The 6,000-nt window shown below is 48.9% G+C and overlaps 1 protein-coding gene across 7 annotated transcripts in view; it reads left to right on the top strand.

The window, feature by feature from the left end:
• The first annotated feature begins 2,111 nt into the window (after positions 1-2,111).
• Positions 2,112-6,000, top strand: part of PDLIM5 (PDZ and LIM domain 5) — a 151,703-nt gene continuing 147,814 nt past the window's right edge. For 6 of the 7 annotated variants that reach the window (XM_048509017.1, XM_048509015.1, XM_048509016.1 and 3 more), the window contains exon 1: positions 2,112-2,257. The gene's annotated coding sequence lies outside the window, so the exon portion shown is untranslated. Of the gene's footprint in view, positions 2,258-2,359; positions 2,574-6,000 lie in introns of those variants that run through there. The other variant, XM_048509011.1, reaches the window with a different exon arrangement.

Here is a 6,000-nt window from a genome sequence, read left to right as displayed (position 1 = left end):
CCCGCCCGCTTACCTGCTTGCCTTGCCCGCCCGCTCAATTGCCTGCCCCCTCCTCGCTTGCTCGCCCCCTCACTTGCCCGCCCGCCCGCTTACCTGCTTGCCTTGCCCCCCGCTCACTTGCCCGCCCGCTTACCTACTTGCTTTGCCCCCCGCTCACTTGCCCGCCCGCTCACTTGCCCGCCCGCTTACCTGCTTGCCTTGCCCCCCCGCTCACTTGCCCGCCCACTTACCTACTTGCCTTGCCCGCCCGCTCCCTTGCCTGCCCACTTACCTACTTGCCTTGCCCGCCCGCTCACTTGCCCGCCCGCTCCCTTGCCCGCCCGCTTACCTGCTTGCCTTGCCCGCCCACTCACTTGCCTGCCTGCCCGCCCGGCCACCTGACTGCTTGCCCCCCTCGCTTGTTCGCCCCTGCCCGCTCGCTCGCTCACCCCCCACTCACTTGCCCGCCCGCTCGCTCGCTGCTTGCCTCGCTTGCCCGTCCGCCCCCGCTCACTTGCCTGCCGGCTCCCTCCCCCCCCCCCACTTGCTCTCTCACTTGCTCACCCCCGCTCTGCTCGCTCACCCGCTTACCTCGTTTCCTTTAATTTCCGGGAAGGGGCAGCCACGCAGGGAGCCTCACAAGAAGCTGTGAAGAGCCGCTTGCGGCTCCCGAGCCGCGGGTTCCCGACCCCTGCTCTAGCTCTTGAAAACTTTTACTTGTTTATTTACTTCACTTATGGGTCCAATGGGAACGAAATGTGCCTCATGCTGTTCACCTCCCCTGCGTTTGATCTTCACAACAACCCCGTGAGATAGGTTAGACTGAACTGAACATTGCTGGTTAACCTGCAAGCTCCCATGGCAGTGGAAATTTGAATCTTGCTCTCCCAGATCCTAGTTCAATGCTGTAACCGCATTGCCCTATAGCAGCGAGCAAGCTGTTGTGTTCTCCTGAAAACTCAGAGTGGATTTAATTTAAGGGGTGGGTGTGACATTATTTAAAGAAAGCAGCAAACTGCGTCACTCTTTGAAACAACTTTTTTGTAATGCTCTCTAATGGGCTCGCTCAAGAAAAGTTGGCTTGTATATTGGCTTCACATGTCTTTAAGGAGACTCAAATTTTTAATTTCTAGGCAAGAGGTAGGGAAACTGGGACTGAAAGAAGGGCAACTCTAATATATGTATGCACGAACGGGCAGTTTTAAAAAGCATTCCCCTAAATCAGGGGTAGGGAACCTGCCCTTGCACTGCGGCTCCACGAGCCAAGCCACCGGCTTCATCCTTGCCCGCCCTGCAGGCAGCAGGGCGGCCGCACTAATTGCCCGCAGCCAGCTAGGCAGCGCCGCGGGCTTCCCCTCTCGCCCGCCTTGTTCGAGCGGGGCGGGTGCTTTCCCGGCGGCCGGCAAGGCCGAGCCGTGGGCCCCATCCTTGCCCGCCCTGCAGGCAGCAGGGCAGGTGCATCCATGCGCTTCTCAGAATGAATGGAGTAAAAGGTTAAAAAGCCCAATATATACAGTGTTATCTTTATTTTAAATGTCAAAAAATATTTGCGGCTCCAAGTGTTTTCTTTTTCCGTGGAAAACGGGTCCAAATGGCTCTTTGAGTGTTAAAGGTTCCCTACCCCTGCCCTAAATGAAAGATTAGGACAATTTTGGATTTATACCCCCCTTTTTCTCCAGTAAGGAGACTCAAAAAAGGGCTTACAAAGGTCTTTTCCTTCCTCTCCCCACAACAGACACCTTGTAAGATAGGTGGGGCTGAGAGAGTTCCGTAGAACTGTGACTAGCCCAAGTCACGCAGCAGGCTTCATGTGCAGGAGCGGGGAAAACAAAAACTCAAGAGTCCACAGCACTTAACCACTACCCACAATGAAAGCATCTACCCAGAATAAAATGTGTTTTCTCAGAAGAGACATGCCCAGCTCCCCTCTGGCATCACGGCTCTCAGCGGGGAGAGTTTGGGAAATGCGCAACGCGAGCTTGCCCCGGAGTAAGCCAAGGGAGCCGCTGGCGGCCACTGTTCCGCCCCGGGTCTTGCAGCAGACGGCGGAGCTTCCTCCCCGGAGTGCCACCGCCGCGCTCCCCTCCTCCTCTCCCCGCAGGACAGCCCTTCTCAGAGCCGGAGAAGGGAGGAGCGAGCAGAAAAGGGGGCGGAAGTGCCCACAAGAGCCGGCGCACCCGCACCTTCCCCTCGGAGTTTGCTGGCGCGGCTCAGCCAGGCAGCCGGGATTGTCCTTGGTGCCTTTGCGCTCGGACCGGCGCGTCTGGACGCTTCGGAGGTGGGTCGGGGGGCGCCGGGTCGGGACGTGGGGGGGGGACTCTTGGAGGAGGACCAGCGCCGGCTGCAGGGGAGCCCCCTCCGCCAGGGCTGCGCTCGCAGAAGCCAAAATGGGGGCGCAACACCTGGCAGCTGGTGGGAAGCAGCGAGAGGTGCGCCGGGCAGCACTTGGCGGAGAAGGCGCGCGCCCGTCTGACCCTGGGGGGCGCCGGCGAAACTCGGCGTTGAGGGTGGAAGGCGCGTTCGGAGGAGGGAAAGGGCACCCAGCTTCTTTAACCGGGAGAGAGAAACACGAGGGTCCGCGCTGAATGAATAAGGTGTGGGGCCGGCTTCTCCAGGGGGCAAGGGCGCCGTGTGGGGGGGGGCTGCTCGGTTTGCGCAAGTGGACGGGGTCGTTCTCTTCTTACTCCTCTCTCTTTCTTTTGGGGAGGCTTCCAGAGGAAAAGCTGCCTAATCCGGATTCTGGCGTCGCCCCAAACGCCTGGTTGTGCACACACACACACACACACACATGTTTTTAAAGGCTTCTGAGAAAGGGACGGAAAGGGGGCAAGTTGGCAGGGAGCTTTTCAACTCTTTGAGAAGAAGGGCCACGAGCCGGCCAGCGCGTTTAAGCAGAGCTGCAGATTGTGCAAATGTGGAGTCGCGTGGAAGGGACAAGAGGGTGCCCAGGGAAGTTCACAAACAGCCAGGAGGGGCAGGGCGAAGGGGGGGTGTGGGCTTGGTGGCCCCGTTTCCTCCTCCTTGCTGGGACGATTTTAACTATGCGAATGACAAAAAGGGAAAGGAAAAAAGAATGGGAAATCTGCTTAAGGGAGAGCAGCGTGCCTTCTACAGAAGATCTTTTCAGCCCTGTAATTGACTTGGGGAAACATTTAGAACTCTGGCTTCAGATGACTGCACACTTCCTTAATTGACTATATTTCAGAAGGTCGTCAGTTGGGCTAAGGAGGCAACTTCTGCTTCAATATGCAGCAAAGCAATTTAAAATGTTTGCAGAGTGTTGCGTAGCTGCGTGACCAAGTAATTGTCTTTAAGTCCATTTGTTCCTCTTTGGAGCTGATTTATGGGGTAGCGTGTACATCTTATTCTTTCTAACAGAAAAATGAGAAGCCATGTATACTTTCTTAAGTGCACCAGAGCCTTTAGGCATCTAATTTTATATCTTTTGCATATCTTTTGGTTACTGCTCTAGAATTTGTAACTCTCAAAGAGAGTCCAATGAAGGATTTGCGTCAAATTTTGTCTAACATGTACCATTAATTATGCTAGATTCCTAGCTGCTCTTTTAAACAAAATGCCCTTGGATTCTTTATTCCGCTATAATGCTTCCAATATATTTTCCTCCAAGTGTGTGTGTGAGAGAGCAGGGGGAAAAATGTCTGGTTGAAATATGACCATAGTTGAATCTAACCAATCAGAAGTTTGCTTTGCCTATGGGTCTCTCAAAGCTGACCTGGATTTCCTTAAGGGGCTGGTTGTCAAAATGAGCATCTGTATAACTGTGAGGAAATAAATAGATTCCAAATTCCAAGCACTATTGAGGTGGTGAAATAAAGATGGTCACGCAAAAGTGTCTGTAATCTGTGAATCAATGTTGAATTCTCTCCATTAGTCCAAACACTGATGGATATTATGGAATTTACAGAACAGAGGGCATTGATTCATTGAGTTACCATGAGCCGGAAGCAACTTGACAGCACTTAACACACATGCAGCTTTAAATTGTGTGCGTGTATAAATTGTTATCAAGTTGCAGCTGACTCGTGGCTTGTAGGATTTCCAAGGCATTGTAGGATTTCCAAGGCAAGAGACAAACACTGGTGGTTTCTCTGCAGAGCAACCCTGGTATTCTTTGGTGGTCTCCTATCCCAAGTACTAACCAGGACCAATTCTGTTTCAGTTGAGATTGAGCTTGTCTGGGTCAGTCTGATCAAGGCCTTACATTGTGCAGATATGCAATATTTGAATCAGCAGCTCTTAAAGTGGGAGGGTGGCATCTCTTGCATGGTTCTTCTAAAGCAGTAGTAGTCCATGGAGGCTGAAGTTCTATGCCTACGGTCTTTATGGCTCGGCTATCTGGTCACCAATGAAATAGAAGACTTGTGTTCTTGTAGGAGCAGTTTTTCCCGCTTTCCAGAATTTATTCTTCATGGGAGTTGACATAGCAGACCTTCAAACAGCCACTGCGCTGCTGTTGGGTCAAGTGTGCAGAGAGGGGACACAGAATTTTCATATAGAAATCTTGAACTTTGAGACCAATGGGGACCCTCCTTTCAGAAAACCTTACAAGGGTAGAGCTTGAGAGCAAGGCTTTAACAGCTGTATTATTAGGAAACACAATTTCATGTTGGCTTTGTGTACAATGCTAAGCTACTAATGTTTGTTCTGGTGTTGTAGCTTTGATGCAAATGTAGATTGCCTTCCCAGGTGTAGGACTTGTGTTTTAGCCACCAAAAATATACCGGTAAATGCAAACTCTTCTGCTTGGTAAAAGGTTCCACCTTAAATATTAACTAAGTTCATGGTCTTTCCATAGCATGCTTTGGTTTCATTTTACAGTTTGCACAGCCTCTCAGTCTTTCCAAATATATAAAAATAGAAGCCAGTTTCTGCTTAGGCAATATTACAATATCTTATCTAAGGTGACGCTGAAGCAGTAATCTTTGAAATGGACCTATCCTTTCCTCCCACTAAAAGAATTAAAAATTGAAAATATATTTCACTCCTTAAAATATGTCTTAGATTTCCTGCAGGAACAATTCTCTTGCAAATGGTTGGTTTACATTACATAACTTTAGTGACTAATATTGCCATCTTGTGTGACTTGGGTAAATATTCAGAGATGAAATCTTGGCTTGTATTACCTAAAAAAACTCTACTTGTTGCAATATACCCATAGGAGATACTAAATCTAGAGTATTCAGTTTATTCTTCCCCCCCTTAAGAATTCCTAGGCTTCGATCTCTTTATTATTTATAATAGGATGGGGTTTTAATGGTTCCTTATGGTGAATTACCTGATATTAAGCTGGTAGTATAAATGTAAGCCAGTGTTTATATTAACTTGCTACAAAACGTTTCAAAGAAGAGCAGAAATGTTAATTGTAATTGACAAGAAGAGCAGAAACTTAATTGTAATTGACAAGAAACCAGCGATTAAAAATAAATGACTGCTTAGCATTGTAACTTACACACACATATATGTAATGTGGTTGTATAAACAAATTTGAATGTTATCATGAGGCTAGCTGCCAATCAAGGACAAAATATGTGAAGGATGCTTAATTATTTAAAAAAATCTGTGCTCCTTCCATCCAAGTTTTAAAGGCAAGGATCTTTCCTCCCTTAGATGGATTAGAAAATGCTGCTACATATTTGACTTATTCTGCTTTGGCTGTATTGACAACAGTCAGTGGTTCCTCTTATATTCTAGGCAGATACTAGGTACCTTGCACTGGGCATTCTAAGCATTTCCCATTTGGAAAAGGATGAACAATCACGGGTCTAGAACCTCTGATGGCTTAATTTGTGCCAGGGTGCAGTTCTGGAATGTCCTTCAGGAATGCAGTTGACCAGAATTCACACACATTTTTGTTTGTTTTTAATGAGCTAGATTTGAATCCAGTACCATCTTAGAGACCAACAAGATTTTTGGGCATAAACTTCCAAGAGCAAATCTTCCTTCATTAGATCTGTAGAAAGGAGCTTTGGCTCATTCCGCACATGCAGAATAATGCACTTT

The sequence above is a fragment of the Sphaerodactylus townsendi genome, linkage group LG10 (assembly GCF_021028975.2).
Source record: "Sphaerodactylus townsendi isolate TG3544 linkage group LG10, MPM_Stown_v2.3, whole genome shotgun sequence".
NCBI lineage: Eukaryota > Metazoa > Chordata > Lepidosauria > Squamata > Sphaerodactylidae > Sphaerodactylus > Sphaerodactylus townsendi.
Note: the sequence above shows the minus strand (reverse complement) of the source record. Positions and strands in the feature narration are given on the sequence as shown.